Here is a 22201-nt window from a genome sequence, read left to right on the forward strand (position 1 = left end):
TGTTAAAAATAACAACCATTTGTAAGCATAGTTCTTCACCAATATCAGTTTAATATCTCAAATAATACATGTGAGGCGTCACAGTGGTGCAGTGGGTCGCGCAATCGCCTCACAGCAAGAAGGTTGCTGGTTCGAGCCTCAGCTGGGTCAGTTGGCATTTCTGTGTGGAGTTTGTGTGAGTTTCCTCCGGGTGCTCTGGTTTCCCCTAAGTCCATAGACATGCGGTATGCATATGATGTGTGTGAATGAGAGTGTATGCATGTTTCCCAATAATGGGTTGCTGCTGGAAGGACATCTGCTGCGTGAAGCATGTGCTGGATAATTTGGCAGTTCATTCCACTATAGCAACCACTGATTAATAAAGGGACTAAGCTGTAAGGAGAATGAATATATGAGTAATATCACACGAGAAGCAGTGCTATCAGTTTTTGTATTTCTATTTGTTGTAATGGCCTGTTGTTATTGCAATAATAAAAATAAATAAATTTTAAAAATCATTGCGATGTGGCTGTATATCAGCAGTGGTGGGAGGCAGGCGTAATAGTGTAGACTAGGCACTGGAGAAGGATTGTCCCTCTACCTGTTGTTTCAATCCCCTGAGAACTTTGCTCATCTTCAGACAGTATTGTAATTTTTATGTGAACCACCCCTTTAATGCTTCTGTAAGCATTAGGTAAGTAAAGGTAAATTAAATATTATTACTGAAGATATTGATAAAGAATGGCAGGAAACGTGGAACACAGATAATAAGAGACGACAATTCATATTAAAAAAAGAAACCCTATATAAGCCTATGAATGTGTAGAAATAGAAAAGAAGAGATCATAAATATGAGGATGAGATTTGGACTCAGATATTAATAGGAAGTAATGTGTTGTAGACATGCAAGTCATCATGAACTGGATTAAAAAAGTTTCTCAAAATTGTCTTAAAATATTTAGATTAAAGGTTTGTGAAAGAGAGAGAGTAGATATAGTGTAAAGTGAAAAACGTGGGAGAAATGTATATAGTCATGAACAGGATCTGGCTGTTGCCATAATAAAGTGCAACCAGAAATGGCTCAGAATCATCAAATTTGGCGAGAATAGACCAAAAGTGGGTTTTACTGGACTTGAAAATAGGCAGACCATCTATATTGATAATGAGGTCAATACTGCCTGTAAACGATGGTTTGATGAAAGAAAGGTAATGTAGAATTCCCTGCTCCAACCCATAATATGTGTACTGGCCTCCACACAAATTCTTAATTTCAAAACCTAACGGGGTTGCTAAAAGTGTTCTACTGTCTTTTGGAAGTGTATGTCCATGGTTTCTTAGTATTCCAAGGAGCTTATTTAGAGCAGCATGTGTTTGGCCTGTTGTTGTTGCCCACTCAGCCAAATCTTTGCTTAAAGGAATGTCTTCTGAATCTGAAGACTCAAGCTCTGAATTGGTCTCACTGGAATCAGCTGGTTCCTTGTAGCCATAGTCTGAATGCTGCAGACACAAATTAGCCCCCGTTGATAGTTCCTCTTCTGCTCCTAAAGACAAAGTCTCCTTATCATGTTCCTGTATGGAGGAAGCCTCTTCAGTAACTTCTTGCATGGCTGGACCCTCAGATACATCTTGCAATGGCACATCCAAATCTGGATAATCATCCAAGCTGCTAGTAGATGCAACTAGAGCATCAACTCTGCCTCTCAGTCGACGCCATTCACTTAGGTATTAAGGATCCATGACTAATAAATGTGGAAAAAAAAGTGAGATTATAATGGAATGTACTGGACATGCTTGGATATGATCATGATCATAGTTGTGATTCAAATACAGTGGTTTTATAATTACAATAATACCCCCTCTCCTCTTAAATTCAAAATGCTAATTTGCAATTAACTATGTCTGTGGTTCACAAAGTAAAACAAAATATTATATTAATTAAAATTAGCAAAAGTGCTTAGCAATGACAAAGTTAACTGTTAAACTTCTTTTGCATGTGCAATTTAGCGAGAACGAGTGAATGTAATGGTTGTGTTCTACATATTTATTTTTTTTGGATGACACCTCTCCAATTCTTAGTTTTTTTTTTTACATTGGCTTCATATCAGTAAGAACAACTGAATAATTGTATGTAATAAATAAGTACTAGTACCAAATAAATAAAAACTAGCATTTAATGAAAGAGTATTGGCACTTAAAAACAAATACTAGTACATAAACTAGTATTATAAAATAGTATACAAGCACTAGAAAACTAAAAATATTCTGTTATACCTAATAGAATTATTATAATAATAAAAATATAAAGCAATTACACAACTTATCTTTTTGATTACTATTGGGATGTGAAAAGACTTTGTCAAACAGAGTATGTTATGAAATATTGTTCCAACTAAATCACCTTTCGACTAACCGCAACGCGGAGTACTCTAACATTACATTGTTATCCGCAAAAAATCCACGGTCCTTACAAGTTAACAATTCATAACGACAACATGTAAAACATATTAATACTTACATGAACAAAATAAGATTTGCACACGATGTCTTTCTTGTTCTTGTTTGTCCACCGTCGTCGCTCTTCCAATGCTGAATCTTGATACTGTATCGCGGCTGGTCAAATAAAATGGCGGTACTGCTTATCGCGAGATCGGCTTTGAATCTTGAAAAAACTCACGCAGCCTCTTCCGGTGAGACAACAGTATCGCTCGCTTGCTGCTTGCTTCAAGTCACATGCCATCTAACGGTTGAGAATTGTAATTGAATGTTTATCTTTAATTAAAGACAAAAGTAATATTAAAAAAGGTCAGTGGCATACATGTATAAAATACACACACAAATATATATATATATATATATATATATATATATATATATATATATATATATATATATATATATATATATATATACCTAGATCTGGTCGATAGGCAACTTCGCCGAGACGGTGAAATGACAAAGGGAAATCTGATTACGAGCTAAATCAAGGCTATAAGGCCAGGCTATGAATATAACATATTTTTAAAAAGACTAAAACAAACACCTTATAAGCCTTATGGGCTTTGCTTATATGAAGGAATGCTATACCACAAAATATTTTGCCAAAAAAGACAGGTAAACAAATTTAGATTTTTTGGGGCTAGACATGGGTTACACATAGCCGGACTAGATCTGGTCTATACTTCACCGAGAAATGTTTTTTGGGGCTAGACATGGGTTACACATAGCCGGACTAGATCTGGTCTATACTTCACCGAGAAATGTGAAACTACGTCTTGCAGGTACGTTACAAACGTTATTCACTTTGCTTACATGATGGAATATCATATAAATGAGCTTTATTGAGTAAAAAACTACATGCAACCTAATTTAAGGTTTTTCGGGCTAAAATTGGGTTACACGTTGCCGGACTAGATCTGGTCTATATTTCACAGAGAAAAGTGAAACTACGTCTATTACTTGCAGGTACGTCATAAACGTTATTGACTTTTCTTACATGATGGAATATCATACATACATGCAACATGCAAAACAACATGCAACCAAATTTAAGGTTATTTGGGCTAAATTGGGTTACACGTAGCCGGGCTAGATCTGGTTTATACTTCACCTAGTCGGTGAAATGACGGCTATTGCTTGCTGGGAGTTAGCAGGCTTACATCCACTGCGTATGTGTAAATTAAATAAAAACATAAATTAGTTGTTGCTGAAAAAACGTCTTGCTGCTGTGCACCTGATGCTGAGCAAAGAAAGTCATTTCCGAGCAGCACCATATGACTAAAGGAGAGCCATGTGAAAACGTTCTGTTAATGTTAGAAAGGTTCTCTTTGTAACGCTATTATGTGACCATAAAATCACCAAAATAGAACGTCCTAAAGTCATATTCAAAACGTTAATATATGACTAAAAGAGAACGATTTAAGAATATCCCTAATGTTTTGTAAAGGTTCTGGACTTTCATTACCTTTAGGAAACGTTGCGCAAGGTCGTGAGAACATCCCCTCCTACCTGGGATATTCTCTAAATATTCTACATGTTTGTTAATAACATTTTTTGTTTACTTTTTTGTTTCCAAAACACAAAACACTCTCTATAACCATTTAAAATATTTAATTTTACTGTAGCAATTTGAAAAATAAAGTTTAAAGCACTGCCTTTCTTACATTCTTGTGCTCATTGTATAACATGTGTAACAAATAAAACAAAAAAAGAAAATATAAAAAATCAGGTATATTTAAAACAAGAATAATTTGCTGACACATAATACAAATTTTACTAATTGCTAATTAACTGTCACTTTAAATCTGTATGCTTTGCCACCATTTTTTAAACCACTAGGTTTTACTTATTTGTCTGCAATACGTTTTTGAACATGACATTTTATATATTTTAATAAGTACAGGTTAAAATTAATATGTTAGTTGTCTTTCTGTCTTGTTATTGAAAAAAAATCATGTTCTTATAACATTTCTCTAATGTGACTGTGAGAATGTTGTTACTTTGGTTTTTATAAAACATTGTGAAAACGTTTTCTAGGAGATCACTGTTTAATCTAGTGCCATTTCAATAATCTTAAAATGTTTTTAAAATGTTGCAGATATTTTGTTAAAATGTCTTATTGCTAGAACATTCTTCAAAGAACATTCCACATCTCACATCTCAGTGATGTTCTTAAAACATTTCTCTAATATGACTGTGAGAATGCTCTTACTTTGGTTTTATGAAACATTGTGAAAACGTTTTCTAAGAGAACATTGTTTAATCTCGTCCCTTACCAACATTTTCAAAACATTGCTAGAATGTTCTTTTTCTTTGTTTTGGGAAAAAAAAAACATTTTTTGAATATTCATTGGACATTACATCAAAATGTTTTCTTTAAAACATTAACACAACCTGTAGGGAATGTTAGCCAAAGTTGGGAGAACGTTCCCTTCTAGCTGGGTAAATGCAGACGATCAGATACAAGTCACTTTTAAAAGATGATGTAAGCAGGTCATCAAAAATAGGATACAGTCACAAAATTGGAATTGACCATCAAGATCTGCAGTGTAAATGCAGCCTAATAGATCTCAGATTTCTTTAACTGTTTGCGTGAGTTTTTGGAATAATATGGTGGAGTTTTACATAAATTCCTCTTGGTGAAGTCTCTACTCATAACTGCTCTCCACTAAATCACAAACTTGCTCAATCTTATAATATTATTTCCCCAAATGCTCTTTTTGTATTCAATCTGAAGAAATATAAAGTCATTTGCTTTGGGAGTGTATTTAATATGAAGTGTTTTGCGTTGATTTTCCAGTTCTCCTAAAAATGCTTTTATCCAAATTTCAGTATTCCCTAAAATTGTATTTTTAGTTATTCTTTGAAACTAGAGCCTTCTTACTATGAATGTATTCATTTATAGCTTTTTCTTTCTACATTTGGCATCCAGAGATTTTGATATGTGAACTCTAATAATTATTGCATGGAAGACTCTTGCTTGGCGAGTCTGATAAACTTACATAATATGCTGTGATTTAAGTTTTGTAACATACCTTTCTAATTCAAGATTTAAGATCTTTGTGTCTCGAGAATGTGTCTGTAAAATGTCAGCTCAAAACACCCATCAGATGATTTGTTATACCTTTTAGAATGTTGGGATTTTCTGCTTTAAACACTTAGTGGATTAAACAATGTTTTCAGAATTGTGTTAAAATGTTTGGATTAAAAGTTTTGATCAACTTCAAACACTGAATGTCTGTGTATGTGAGAGAGATAGCAGATATGTTGTGTAAAGTGGAAAACGAGGGAGAAATTCTATCATGTCATGACTGCAACAGTGAGTGGCAAAAAAAGCTAAACAAAAAAGACTTTTATTTTGGCGGGTTGTGTGACGTCATAAGGCAGCGCCCCTCCCGCGCTGGGATTCAACTGGAGAAAGGTTTGTTTAAATACTTTTACACAGATATAAACCGATTGATTAAAGTTTCAGGTTTTTCACCCAATGCTGAATTATGTACCTGCTGTTGAAAATATTATTTTAATTCTTTATACACCGTAGTTCTATTTACTCACAGTAACCGAAGGCTATTGTTTGAACAACGGAAATGTGTGTAATAAGTGTTTAATGAAGGTTTAATTTATTAAATAGTATAATGTCATTCCATTCTAAGTATTCTAATGGTGTACTAGTTTTTATCAGGTTTTTTGTGGCTAATGTTTCTAGCTTGGACTCTTTTACCTGATTTCTTTTTGTTAATTACTCTCATATAAAAAAAACGGTTGAAGCAAGCATTGAAGAGAAGTTATTTTGTTTCTGTTCATTGTTTTATCTATTTTAAACAGAAAATGTTTATTGTTTTGTTAAACAGGATAAAGTGTCCAAACGCAGAGAAAAACTCCTGCTGAAGCGACTGATCTCCACACTGTTATAAAGATGGCGTTTATTAAAGAGGAGAGTGAAGATGTGAAGATTGAAGAAACATTCACAGTCAAACAGGAAGATCCGCAAGAACAAACAGGTTGGTTTTCATTCTCAAAGACCAACTCAGTCATTTGATCCTCATTCAGATATATTTTAATAATAAGAATACTAAATTAAATCCATCTTACAGCCCTGAGTGTGCTGCCTAGTTCTCCTAAATGCACATAAGCACTCATTGAAAAACAGAAATGAGTTTCTTTCTTGTTACTTGTTCCCATGTCTTCTGTCATTATTTTATGTATTATTAGTGTCCCATTTTCTCTACCTTCTTAAGGTTATTGCTTTTCTTGTTCTCCTACTGTTTGTAAAGAGTTCTTGAGCACTGGCGCTGTATAAAATAATTAAAAACAATAAATTAAACAAGTTTAACTGAGTTGACGATATTTGACCTACAGTATTCTCATAGAAGATATCTGCTATTATGGTGATGGTGTTGGCTTAGTACTTTCCATTTGCATATGTCACATTGATCACAATTCCCTTTTTTATCAACTTCTTTATGGGTTTAAAGTTGTTTTTTTGAAGTTGTTACTAGTTCTCACAGATAGAATCTGAGTTAGAATTCCATCATTATTATAATAACTAATTACCAGGGCTATTGTGTTTAAACAGGGTTTCCGTGGGGTCTTAAAATGTCTTAAATTCCAAAATCTAAATTTTAGGCCTTAAAAAGGTCTTCATTTTGCTTTGTTCATGTTTTGCTACCCAATCTGGCCAAAACCCATACAATCACCAACAATCCATCTCAATAAAACTTTAAAGGTTTTTCTTCAAAAAGGTCATTTTAACTCTATTTATCATTATGGTTTAATTATTTTCCTCACAATAACATTTGTTTAAACGTGCTCCATGTATTTACTGCTGAGGACATCGACCTGGACAGATTGTTGTGCATAGATTTAGTTTATTATAGTTTTCAAAACTTTTAAAACATTTGTTCATTTTTTTTATAATTTTTTTTAAAGAAAGTTTATTTAGGAAAAAAGTGTGTAGATATAAGTAAAGCTATTTAAAATCTTTTGCTAAGAAATATCTAATATATATATATATATATATATATATATATATATATATATAAATATATATATATATATATATATATATATATATATATATATATATATATATATATTTTTTTTTTTTTTTTTTTTTTTTTGTAATTTATTATTGTATTATTAAGTGTATTAAATTATATATTTTTTAAGGGCAAATTAAAATCTTTTCCATCTGGGCCATTTGAAAAGTTCCTTAGCCTTTAGCACTTTATGAGTCTAAAATTTTATTCATAATGGTCTTAAAATGTCTTTAAAAGTCTTACATTTAACTTGGTGAAACCTGCAGAAACCCTGGTTTAAAGTATGTCAGAAAACTTGGAGGCCCCCAATATTAAATATGCTGAATGAAATGGGCACTAAAGTAATTAATTATTACAACATTAATTATTAAACATTGTACAGTATTCTAAACAATGTTACTGTGGGACGACGTGAGACAAAATGAACAAACTATAGTGGAACAATAACGTTTAGCATTGCACTGACTATAACTGGCCAACAAACTAGTCTAAAAATGACTTTTGCTGCTTAAGAAATGGATTACAGTATGCTGATGATATGCAAACATTTGAGTGTAAAGTTCGTCAGAATTGACCATATTCTTCACGTACCAGCAGGCGGCACCATTGGAATGTTTTTGCTTGAGACTTTGTTAAAGAATGAATTTTTAGATCCTAAAAACAGTGTTATGCTGCTTAGGCCTGGAAAAATGCTTAGGCATTTTCAAGGTATACTACAGTTTAAAAGTCGAGGTTTTAAAACTGCCAAAATGTTCTGCTATACCATTCCTACGGTATGTGTAATTTTGTATTTTTTGCATTTTGTTTGAAGTTTTTCAGGACAACAGTATCTTCAGCAGAAAAGATATCCAAAGATGCCGTTTTAAATCGTAAAGTATTCTGTGTTGATGAAACAAATGAAGACAGCAGTAACGATGCATTTGATGCACATGATGCAGAAATGATGTTCAATGATGCGTTTGAATTATGTTCATGACATGTTTACTGCTCCAAAATGTATTAAAAATTTCTAAAAAGAAAAAAATATTGTGTTCAAAGTGCAAACGTTTTTGTTTTTTTACCCAGACATTTAAAAAGAATATATTTTAGAGCAGTAATCAGTGAAAGCGTAATATTTTTATTTAAGGTTTTCATACCGTCAGAATCTTATACTGGTTTTTGCCTAATGCTGCTTGATGTTGCAAAGTCATTCATTCAATCATTTTCTTTTTGGCTTAGTCCCTTTATTAATCTGGGGTCGCCACAGCGGAATGAATTGCCAGTTTATCCAGCATATGTTTTATGCAGCGTATGCCCTTTCAGCTGAAAACTGTCTCTGGTAATCATCCATACACACTCATTGTATAGTCATGAACCCACTAGTTTGTAGAGCAAGTAGCCGTTTATTATTCCTGGTCATTTTTCTAATAGGCAACTGAAGTTCTAAAACACTAGCATATGAGATCAGGGCCCTGTTTCAGAAAGAAGATTAAGTGAAAACTGAGAGTACTTTATCCCTTAAATGAGAGAAACTCTTGGTTTTCCATTTCAAAATGACAGGTTTGTCAAACTTGAGAAAGCAGGGTAAGTCAAGCTTTTTTCTGAAAGAGAGGTAACTTTATCCCTGAGTCAGTTACCGTGGTAACTTACTCTGTGAACCTAACCTGGTCAGTAGCAGGGTTTATTCTCTAAACTCTGAGTTTCTGTCGGTGTTCTTTCCTTTTTTTAAAGATGAAGCGGTATTTCTCGCTTAGTCGTACATTTCTAGCCACCTATTTTTATGTGCATTTTGGATAGGCTATGAGCAAAAAAAAATCGGTTGATGGAAATGTCATGATGCACATTTTGAACTTTTGAAATATAGGCATAAAAAACGTGCGTAGGAACTGAGTAGGATAATCTTTTTATTCAATAAGAAAAGATAAATTTACGTAAACTACGCAAGCACTATAACTGAACAAATTCCAGTATGTGCATTAAAAAAGGTTTGTTATAAGAGATCATATGATGATGAAAATGTGTGTGAATGCACACACCAGCAGGCTGAGCACACTGTAAAACATCTGAAATGTTGTTTTGGTCATTCTAAAATGCCTTTACCATTTTAGTGTTAATGTTATTTTATTATTAATGACCTCCAGAGCGTCTGGAGCGTGTCAAGAGCTTCTGTTCTCTGTGTCTCATGGCTTCAATCGCCACCACGTGAAAGTCATTTATTAAATAAAGAAAAGATACATGTAGCTTCTTCTACCGCAGTAAATTCTGTTTTTACTGTTGCTATTTGGCACCAGTTAATCAGGAAGTGACGATTTTGTTCTCTTTGATTCATTGGATGGAAACACTGATTCATTTTCATATCTTTTATGTGATATTTCAGTTTTGCAAATAAATTTAATTCACATTTTTTTTTAGTTCTGCTTACATTATTATTCAAATATTTGTATTGATTTTTCAAAAGTCTTCAATTTTTCCACAACACACATATTGAACAGCAAATTAACGTGGTACATAGCTAAAGACATACTCACACCCCATAAAGAAAAAGGGAGAAAGCGAAAAAAATAAATAAATTAAATAAATAAAAATATATAAAACAAATTATGAAATTATGGATAAACTCTCACTTAGGGTATAATAACCCCTGAGCGCTCAATGTAGGATAGGAAAGGCTGCCAAACTACATAAAGCGTTTTTGTAGAGCCTCTGATGATGTACTTAAGGTGCTCAAGTTTAAGACGTGATAACACTTCTAATATCCAATGTTTGTGGGATGGCGGGTTTGTTTTTTTCCACCTGAGAAGAATCAGGCGTCTGGTCAATATAGAAGAAAAGGCAATGATTTCTACATGATTAACTGACAGGTAGATTTCTTCTGGCACTGTACCAAAAATTGAGGTCAAAGGATTAGGATCCATATCTTTATTACATCTAAATGAAAATGATCTAAAATATCAGTCCAAAATTTATGTAATCTAGGGCATCCCCAGAACATATCACTCATATCACATGAAGCACCTTAAACTGAAGAAGACCATGTCTAATACATACAGAAGATGAGTGTACCAGTTCTATGTCATATTGCCAGGCTGTATCTGATATTTCTAGTCCCAGTTTGTCTTCCCATTTTTGCTTTATACAATTTAGGGAAGGGGAGGCAGTTCTTTGGATCACTTTATATAACATGAACATCATATCCCAATCCACCCTCTTCCTTCTTTCTTTCCAAGAATTCCTTTCTTATGCGAGGAATTTTCTTATCTCAGAGAAATGTAGAAATACAATTATTCAACTCCTTAAAAAATGACTTTAATGGAATTGATCTTTCCAGCCAAAGATAAAAGAAGGGTTGACCACAGCGTCATGTCTCGTTTGGCTTTGTCTAATGTTGTTTTAACATTATAATTGAACAAATCCTTATATTTGCGTGTCACACTCACACTCAGTTATACAAATTTATCAGGACTTACTGAAAATGCAAAGGATTGGAAGGACATTTGCTGTGCTCTATCACTGATGGGGAAAATGGGACTCTTTGCTAGATTGACTTTGTATCCAGAAACATTTTCAAATTCTAAAATTATTGTAAGAGCTTTTGTAAAACATTTATCTGGATTTGATAGAAAAATAAGATCATCCGCATATAGCAGGAGTTTATGTTCTTGTCCCTCTATGAAAATTTCTTGCAAGCTATCAGAGTTCATTAATACGGTTGCAAGAGGTTCGATGGCAATGTCAAAGAGCAGAGGGGACAGAGGGCAGCCCTGTCTTGTTCCCCTAGAAAGTGGAAAGCATTTAGAAATTGTTATTTGTTTGAATGGATGCTTGGGGCCTGGAATATAAAATTTTAACCGAGGAACAGAATCCAGGGCCAAAACCAAAATTTTTAAGTGCTGTAAATAAATAGATATACTCTATTCTATTAAATGCCCTATGGGCATCTAAAGATATTAAGACCTTTGGCTTGGTATTACTTTAGCCAGGATCTTATAATCACAGCAGAGTAAGCTGATAAGACGAGCTGATTAGCTTGGCAGAAAACTTATCATAAAACTCAGCCGGGAAGCCATCAGGGCCTGGTGCTTTTCTGGTTTTTAATTGTTTGATTGCATGTTCAATTTCAGAAGGTGTTATATTTGCTTCTAATGCCAACTGATCTGAATCACAGAGGGATGGAAATTTGAACAGCTCTTGATGTGTTACTACAAAGCTACACTATCATTGACAAAATATACTTGAGAACTAGAAATAACAACAACGAACATGTGCTGTAGTGGTAATTTAAAAGTGAACCGGAGAGTGACAGTGCTCCAACTGGAAGTCCAAAACAAACAATATAACAATCACAAAGAAACACAAAACCCTCAGCACTTATAACTCAAATGAAAGTAAAAGGAAAAAAAATTTAAATGATTTCAGGCCAGCAGATTCGTCAGATTTGAAAAAGGGGGAAATTAATAATGATAATAATAGCACGGGGAGAAAACAAAACAAGAGAAATAAAATGAGAGATTGGGCAAAGAAAATGTCCTGGTTACATCTGGAAACCAGACTATAGGAGTTTTTCAGACAACCTATCAGTTCTGAAGATAAGAAAACGGGCCAATGAAATGGCAATATAATTTCCAGTTTGCTGCTGGAGTCAGCTCACTAGAATTTAGCCTGCTGAAGAGCCGAACACTCAGCTTCCAGCTGGAGACTCAGGTGCTGTGGCGGTGGAGACGCATGTCTCCGTTCCATATTCGGGGAACGCGGGTTATGGTTCCCCTTCATAAGGAACTTCGACATGCGTCTGGAAACCAGACTATGGGATATTGTAAGGAAAACGCCACAGCAGCTAAGCCGTCACGCTCCTGATGTGCAGTTTGCTAAGCGAAGCGTGAGCGCAATGACATTACCAAAAGCGCAACCTTCCAACGTCCCCTAGGCCCAAAATATTACCATCACATGGGAATAATAAAAATTAGATCAGGGGTCATAATGTGCTTTTACCTAGCTAATATAGACTGGGGATTTTAGAAATAAGACATTACGTTGGGAAAGCGTGCCAGTCCCTCAAGGGGGAGGACGCTGCGGAGACCACCCACTATCCAAGAGAGGAGACTTGATGGTAATAGAGCATATGGACTAGCCCTAATGAGGGGGAGTGCTACATATGATAAGCTGGTTAGTAAATAATGCATATGTCATCACCAAAATAGGGGAATGCACACAGCTGGCACCGAACCTCAGTATGTGGGTAGACCAGATGGGCATACCAGACAACACACTGAGCCATACATTCGACTCCTCCACTAAATCAGGTGCTGGGGGCCTCGGAGGAATTCTGTAGGGTTCGCCTAAAAAGGGAAACTTTACTAGTAGAATACAAAATGTGCACGCATCTCCGGGTTAGGGAGACTGGCGCAGCAAGCGTTTATTGACACCAAGCTTAATTTCCTCCCGATTGATCAGGGTAACCCGCAATCAGGAGAAAACTCTCTCCACTCGAGGAATAATCTCAAGAATGTGTTAGATGTCGCCCAGCCTGCAGCTCTACATGATCTGTCTAAGAAGTGCTGCGTACTACGCTGAAAAGGAGGCACTGCTTATTATATTATTGTTATTATAAAATATGTGCTATAACAGCTATAACAAACTGTCTGTATAAACACGCACGCGCACTTGCTTGCTCGCTCGGGAGCGGTATTGTGAGATCGTCCACTCCTGTTCACCAGAGTTACCGACCGCTCCTGCACTTTATTCGGAAATTTATTCCCGCGCTGCATGAAATCTGGATGGGTCCCACGACAATGCACAGGTACAGCCACAGGAATGTAGACCTATATCCAGAAGTATCGCTTTAACAGCTGAGAGGAAAAGAGAGGAGAGAAAAAGTCATGCCAGCAGCCGAGAGGAAAAGTCATGCCACCAGGTTAAATGGGCCACAGTGAGATAGTGAGAGAAATGGAGTTCACTTTCATTCCCTCAATCGCAGAGAAATAGGGGCTTCTGCTGTAAGTGTCAGTGAAAGACTGTTCAGAAAACACACACATGCAGTGAAATTGTGCATAGTTTCTGCGTTTTTAAGTAGTTGGCGCCTGGAGTGTTGTAAGTACCCACGCTCGCCTCCCTCGCGCCAGAGCGCATATGAGATAAATGACGTCAGTACATAATATTTGGTTAGGATTATTACTGAACCGATACTGAATTGTCCACGTCTGCATCGTGGTGCACCGAAGAAACAATTAATTTTGACACCCCTAGATTTCACGCCAAACCTTCAGTGTGGAGGGAGACAGCCTGCGCTCCAGCTCTCCTGAAGGTTGAAAACACTACACTAACCTGGCATGTCCGGGGGTTTTCTCAGAGAGAATTCCCACACAACGAATAGACTCCACTGCAGAACATGCCTGATAGGGTGCTCTAGTCCTGAGTGATGGTGTTAACCATCGCACTGATAGGTCACCTAGACAGAGCGCAGTGGACTTAGAAACCATCCAAGGAGGTTCCAGAGCACTGCACGGGTGCCAAATGGGTGCCGGTTCCAGAAAAATTGAGGTGTTTTTCCGGGGAATTTATCAGGGAGGGCCATCACGAGAACTGTGAGTCCGGAAACTCTGGTCCGGTTGGGCCAGAGAGGTGCAATGAGCGAGACCCGCTCCTCGTCTCCCCAACCTTGCACAGTGTGCACAGGAGGGCAGCCAGCGAAGGGCCGCTCGGGAGAAACAGCAGGATGACCTGGGCTTCTCTAAAGCATGCCCATAACAGCTGGAACGTACCAGGGTGGAATCTCTGTTCTCCCGGAAACATACCAGTCCTGAAAGCATATAAGCTGGCATGGAGAGCGTGTATGGGATATGAACGGCATGCAGCTTTTTAGCTGCAAGACTCTGGAGGAGCGGATGGTGAGCGAATTCAATTCAATTCACCTTTATTTGTATAGCGCTTATACAATGTAGATTGTGTCAAAGCAGCTTCACATAAAAGGTCATTGTAAATAGGAACAGTGTAGTTCAGTTTGTAGTGTTTAAGTTCAGTTCAGTTTAGCTCAGTTCAGTGTGGTTTAATAATCACTACTGAGAGTCCAAATACTGAAGAGCAAATCCAACGATGTGCAGCTCTATAGATCCCAAACCAGAGAGAAGCTCTGCCCGGGGAGAGCCTGCTCGTACTCGATTGACCCGAAACCCGAACAGGCTGAGGTGCCGGAGCACCAGGTCCTCGACGCATGGAAACAGGGTGAGCACAAATGGGAGGACTGTTACTACCATGCTCGGCCCCCCCTCGCAGTATAAGGAGGGAGAGAGTGAGACATGGAGTGAGCGTCCTTCAGGTCTATAGCTGCAACCAATCCCATGAACAGACGCACTGGGGGATGCGTTTCTGCATGAGCATCTCGATCGGCATCCTGAACAGATGACAGATCAAACCGCGCAGATAGGATTGGTATAACCCACTGCTCTCTGGATACGATGAAGTTGGGTGTAAACCCACTCTTCATCTCGGCTGGAGGACTGGCTTGATTGGAGGATAATAATCTTCTTACGCGAGACAGGGGGTGGCATAGCTAATAATCGCTTAAAAACACACCCGTGAACTCGGGAGGCCAACAGTGAATTGAAACGCATAGCTGAGTCTGACAGCCCACGTGAGCTATCATAACGAGCTGAGCAGCGCTTGAGAGTCCGAATAAGCAGCATCTCCTGAACAATTGCTGACATACCCACGGAGGGGCAGCTTCGGGATGGGGAGTGCTCACCCCGAGAGGTGGAGCATCCCGAGGAAGAGGTGAAAATAAGAGATTGACTCTTGCCTTCTTCCCAGGATCCTGCGGAGTGGCTGGAGGTGTGAGAAAGAAGCTCATCATCTGGCGTCCTCAAGGCTGTGGCGAAATACACCAAAGCTGAGAGCTGGAAGACAGTGCGTCCCGTGCTGACAGCAATTGGGATTCCACACCCAGGGGGAGGAAAAGCCGCTCTTTTCGGATCGCTACATACATTCGCGGAGGAGCCCTGGCCTCCACCGAGGAAAGAACGGTTCTCCTCCTTTCCAAGCGGCCCACCTCAGGTTCGCTTTGCGGTCCAATTACTAGACTTAACGGCAACCTGTGACGGAAGCGTCAACTCCCTGCGGGAGCTAGGCACGTTCACTAAGCCAGTGGAATGGACTGTGACTGCGGAGCATTTTGGAGCCGCGGGAAGAGCACACTCGGCGAGGAATGGCCAGCGAGGACTGGTCTGATGGGGAGAGCAGTTTTCCGAGCCCACCAAGAGATGAGGTCATGAGAGCATAGTTGATTGCTGTGCGAAGCTTATGCATGCATGCCTGGAGAAGAACCGCCCTTGTGCAGCACAGCCAGGAGGCCGTGGTGCAGGGCAGAAGTGGTATGGCCCGCAGCGTTGTGGGTTCTAGCCATGAGAGACCAAGGTTATTATAGTTAACGAAAACGAACGAGAAAACGAAAACTAAAATGCAAAATAATTGTCACCTGATATAAAAATAAAAACGAGTTTTTAAAAATAGAACTAACTAGACAGGTAAAAAATAGAAATAGACTGAAATAAAATAGAACTAACTGAAAATGTATTGTGTACATACAAAACTAACTGAAACTAACCAAAATTATAGCAAAAACCTCCTTCATTTTTGTATTTGTGAATGTATTTAATACATAATCTTACTGTAAGCCGTTTAGAAGTAAATAATTTGCGCTGCAGGTGTTTGACCCATACGGCACCTCAGACTCTGTAGTCCTGCTGCCATTGGCCAGATTGAGCCGGTTCTCCTCCAGTCATCCTCGCTGTTGCTCCCGCGACAAAAACAACGAGTGGATATGACAGCAGCACGGTGACAGCATTAAATACAAACACTTTAAATATTACTTTAACACATTTGTGGCCAAGTGAACCGGTTGAACTAGTTCACCAAATCGAACTGAATCATTTGAAATATTTTGCATCTCCAGTAAGCACTTATCCACAAACTACTTACTTTTAACAAGCCTAATTCCCCCCCTCTGACTCTAAATAATCCAATTTATACTCTCATTCAGTTATTAGAACAGTAACGTTACATTGAGAAGGGCTGAACATGAGTATGCGAGATTCAGTGAACCGAACACAAACAGTATTTGACAGCCTGCCGTGACTGAACTAAACGTGAACAACTGCAGCCCAGGTGAACCGAGGGCTTAAATTAGAGGATCTGGTGAAAAATGTAAGTTTATTTCATAACAAACAATCGTAATGGAATTTAAATAAGTGAATCATGCTTTAGTTAAAACTTTACTGTAAGATATTTTTCAGATCATGGTGATTTTTTTTTTTTAACTGACTGAAGTTTCTATTGCTGACTACATAATGTTGAGTCCTAACATCCGCTTTAAAAATCTGAACTTCCCATCACCAGGCCCGGATTAATAACTCAGAGGCCCCTGGGCACAATGTCTTGTAGGCCCCCTACTTAGCCGCACCCCTATAGTTGAATTGAAAAATAAGATTAATATAATATAATATTTGGTAAATAAAATGATCTATATAACGTACTGTCCACATTTTTAAAGTAAATATGATTTACAGTACATATATTTCTAGTCTACAAAGATTTAACTTATTTTTATAGCACATTTTGAAAAAATATATACTAATACTACTAGGGGGAAATTGATGGATTTTAATATATTTGTTCAAGTTCACTGAAGCAGTACTAAAAAATTAGATTTAAGGGTATTTTTAATGTATAACTTCTACAAACTTATGATGCATATTTGGATTTGGATAACACCTCCCCAATCCAGTTCTAGGAATCTTGAGTCCTCCATAATACACACACTTATTAGCGGGTCTGGGCCCATAAGGCCCATTGGTTAATCCAGCCCTGCCCATCACTACTGTGTGTCTAACCTCAGAAGCAGCCTTGCACACATGTTGTACTTCAGGCTGCTATCTTGTGGGCTGTTGTATTTGAATTTAAGGATGGGTAGATGGTTGTGGTAGATTATAGTGTTCATGTGTTCTCTGAAAAGTTTCAAAAAATGCATGGCTGAGTTTATATTATACAATATTTATTCTATTGATTTCGAAACTTGCGCCTAACAAATATCCTTATTTAGAAAAAACTAAAACTAATACTGAAACTAATACAAACTAAACTAAAACTAAATCATTTCAAAATATAGAAACTAATAAAAACTAGTAAATCTGCCTCTAAAACTAATTAAAACTAACAGAATTTGAAAACAAAAAGTCAAAACGAAATAGAAACTAAAACTAATGATAAATCCAAAACTATTATAACCTTGTCAGAGAAACGGATAACCCACTCGCCTTAGACGGGGGTCTCTTACCCCTCCAGGTGGTGACGCCCACCACCTGAGAAAATCGATTTGTACCCACTGGCCGCCTTGCCATCAAGGGAGGTGAAGGCAGAAGCACACGTGGACCGGGTGGAGAAAAAAACACCCTCTATGCCAGCGTGTGCTAACTGTGCGCCCCTGGGAAGAAGGGGAGGGGGGCTGGAAGATTCATCTTACATCAGCCCGCACGTTACACCCTCTAGTTGGTCCGGCAGTGAGACTGGGGGACAAGCCATCTCCAGCCGCACTGCCGAAACCGCGCATTGCACCCCGAAGGATGGAAGCGAGCCCGGTCTGTCATCTAAGAATAACAGCTCGCCCTCCGATGTCGTGATGGACCTTTGATCTCCCGTGTCATCAAGTGGTGGCGCGGGCATCCTGGTGGATGAACTGCACAACCATACGAAGCTTGGATTGGGCTCGCTGTGGAGAGGTGGGAGGTCCACGCTTTCACGGGAAGCAACGGGGGTGGCTGAAGCCGCGATTTCAGCTGTGCAACAGCCACGCCCTCACAGTGAGAGCATGAGCTGTCCGCGGGCACCGCATCAATATGCTGGACCCCCAGACCTGTCATGTGATACCCGTGCCCATCATCTGGAGATAGGAACCACCACATCCAGAAATGCACAGTCAGAATAGCGTCTTGAAAAAGATGTGTTGAATGACTGTGTGGCTCTCTTAGGGAATCTGCCTCTTAAAATGGAAACTGCTCTTTTGTGCACACCAGCTCAGGGGACAGGAAATCCCAGATCGTCCGCCACTGTCGAGTCTTCCCCTGCACTGGTGAGTAAACTTGAAATCAGGTTGGCAGATAGCGTGTCTTCAGTCTCGTGATCGGGTCTGAAGCAACAATTCTAGTGAGCTGACTCCAGCAGCAGACTGATATAGCATTGATTCGCTCATCAGGATCAGCTGTGGAGCCAAGCTCCGCCGATTCAATTGGCATTTCATTGGCCCGTTTTCTTATCTTCAGAAGTGATAGGTCGTCTGACAAACTCCCATAGTCTGGTTTCCAGACGCATGTTGAAGTTCCTTATGAAGGGGAACAAAAACTTTTGCTTCTTACTGACGGAGCGGATGGATCAAGGGAAATGAGAGGGGAATGGCGAACGTGGAGGTGTGGATGTGAAGGTTGAGGGCGTTGACGAACCCAGCCGGTGAGTAGCAGCCTCGGGTGCCTAAAAGGAAACTCTGACACTGTCGACTGTGGGATAAAGGCTTTCGGCAGCTGACTTCAGTCCAGCGAGATAAATCGGTAAGTTGATTTTGTTCAGAACACACTGCACTGAAGTCTTTGGTGACGCACTCGTTCACAGACGTCATGAGCACTTCAGTAACAAGACAGCGCTCTTTGCTCTGTTGCTTCGATACGTACTTTCGCTTTTGTTTCTCACAACCAGTTTACACTGTTCTTCTCGACCTGGTTTCTCTACTCATTTCCCCGCACTGCAACAGTTCAGTCAACTTCTCTTTCCTCTGCACACCACATAATGCTGCCCTCTTCAACTCTCCTCCTCTTCCTTTATACTCTCAGCCAGTTTCCTTTTCCCTGTCCCATTGGTTGGAGACCAAATTAACAATGTTGATTGTCATCACAGAAAACACCAACAATCATAAATGTATGATTATATGCTGTCATGGCTTTGCAATCAAAAAAAAATTGTTATAACAGAGGCCAATGGAGAAAAAACAGCCATGAATATAATGAAAAGGGAGTAAATTTGCCCAGTGTATTGTTTTTTTTTTTTACATTTTTTTTAAAGCATGTTCCCAGAATATGTCAAAATAAGATGTTCCCAAATATCAGTCCGTTTGCTGAAACACTGAGAATGTTTTGGCCAAATTAAGCCTCAAAATCACCCCGGAATGGATGAAAATTACCCAAAAACACACAATGGGAAAGGTGCACATTCCAACCTTTTTGCAGATGCTGTACAGGTATGTCTCATGTCTGCGAAGCAAATATTCTGCTGTTTGTTCAGCTGTTACCCCAGACCTTTTTTTCTGATGTGTTTACCAGTGAGGCACAGAATAAACAAGTATTCCCTGTCTGCTTTACAAAATTTAGAAAAAACATTTTGTTGTAATTATGAATATATACGAATAAAAATAGGCCATTTACAGCTTTCAAATCTGTGTCCTATCATTATGTAAGAAACTCTGAAAACTGGTTTGACACTGTTTCTATTCACTGTAACTTCTATGTTAAGTGGCTGTGACACTATTTATCTAGTGCTTTTACAATGTAAATTAAGATTAATTGAACTGAATCTGCTTAAATGTGTACACGTAAATGGACCAAACAAAATATTATCTGATTTTTTACATTTAATGTGCATCAAAATTACAGTGTGTGTAGCCAACGTTTCCAGTGTCTTTTCAGTTTTCAGCTTTTGATGAGAGTTTTTGAGGCTTATTGAAAACTAATGTTTTTTTTTTTATTTCAGACCTAATTGAAGAGAATAAGGGGAGTAAAGAGGAGGAACATCATGTCAAAATTGAGGAAAAAACTCATTCACAGACTGTCGGTATTTTGAAAAGGAGAGGCAAGAATCGTTTCACGTGCACCTGCACTCAGTGTGGAAAGAGATTTGGAAGAAAAGGCTATCTTAAGATTCACATGATGATCCACACTGGAGAGAAACCATTCACATGCACTCAGTGTGGGAAGAGTTTCAGCCATTCATCATCCCTTAAAAAACACATGAGGATCCACACTGGAGAGAAACCATTCGCATGCACTCAGTGTGGGAAGACTTTTAGCAAATCATCATCCCTTAATCACCACACAAGGATCCACACTGGAGAGAAACCATTCACATGCACTCAGTGTGGGAGGAGTTTTAACTGCTTATCACACCTTAATAGACACATGAGGATCCACACTGGAGAGAAACCATTCACATGCACTCAGTGTGGGAAGAGTTTCAGCCAATCATCAAACTTTAATCTACACATGATGAGCCACACTGGAGAGAAACCATTCACATGCACTCAGTGTGGGAAGAGTTTCAGTCAATCATCACACCTTAATCAACACATGAGAATCCACACTGGAAAGAAACCATTCACTTGCACTTGAGCCACGGTCACACTGGACTTTTCTCCCCATAGATCGTAGATCAAAACATGACCTCTCTGGACAGAAATGTAAAATATGGACCCAATCGCTCACTTTTTTAATGTCTAATCATCTTGTTTAATCCCGCTCCTTTTTGCAGCACCGTACAACAGAATTTCGCATGCTCAAACTCTAGTGTGACCGCAGCTTTGGTGTGGGATGAGTTTCAGCTACTCATCAGACCTTAATAAACACATGAAGATCCACACTGGAGAGAAACCATTCACATGGACTCAGTGTGGAAAGAGTTTCAACCGATCAGCAAACCTTAATGAACACATGAAGATCCACACTGGTGTGAAAGAGTACATGTGCTTGAGTGTGAGAAGACTTTTATTACAGCTCCAAAATTTAAACAGCACCATGCGATTCACAGTGGAGAACACACCGGACATCAGACAAGGTGGAGCTCCAGGATGGTTAGTTTGCAATGTACCAGGGCCTCAGTTTAGAAAGCTCATTCAATTGTCCTGTGTTGCATCTTTTATTAGTAACGTTTCTTTACTTTTAGGTTCAAGATTCTTTCTAGTTTACTACATTTACTTTTTTGAGTAGAATACAAACTTTATGAATATTTTGTGATTTAGGCAGAGAGACAGGTATTAAGTTTTACAATATTAATACACTGTGATGATCCCTAGACTCCAGATTGGAGTGTGTGGTAAATCCTGATTGGATGCCTGCATTACTCAATGGGTATATAAAAGTTGTTGTGCTAGCTACCCTGTAGCTGTGGCTACTCAGGAGTCCTCATGTCAAGACCTGCCATCTTATTGACTCTTTAACCTTATGGTTTTGTTTTGCATTACTTTGCATTGTTTTGCAGTATCATGTAGTTAAAGTGTTGTTGTGATTTATATCCTAAGTTCTTAATCTTCATTATTACCTCTAGACTATGTTGGTTGCTTTGATTGATTGTTCTATAAGTTACACTTTATAATAAATGATTTGCATTCAGGCTATTTTGAAAGCTCATCTCTCTTTTATGGTGCGACACGAACAAGTGGGTCATAACACTTTGCAAAATGTGTCCGGTTGTGATAAATGTTCTGATAAAGAGGTGCTGTTTCTTTCCCTGCCATGTCACACTCAGCAGCAAACTGTCCCACTGCATACTGAAGGTCCATGTCCTATGAAGCCAAACGGACAACGTTATCTGCAAATAATAGAGACAGTCCTAGCTTGCACCTAAAATTCTGTCAGTAAAACCTATATTTCTGAGATCAGCCTCAAAAATAACTTATTTACAAAATG

General features: G+C 38.3%; 1 pseudogene; it reads left to right on the plus strand.

Moving 5' to 3' along the window:
- The window catches only part of LOC130223494 (oocyte zinc finger protein XlCOF6-like), a 170541-nt pseudogene that overhangs the window by 54993 nt on the left and 93347 nt on the right, over positions 1-22201 (plus strand).

The sequence above is a fragment of the Danio aesculapii genome, chromosome 4, assembly GCF_903798145.1.
Source record: "Danio aesculapii chromosome 4, fDanAes4.1, whole genome shotgun sequence".
Taxonomy (NCBI): domain Eukaryota; kingdom Metazoa; phylum Chordata; class Actinopteri; order Cypriniformes; family Danionidae; genus Danio; species Danio aesculapii.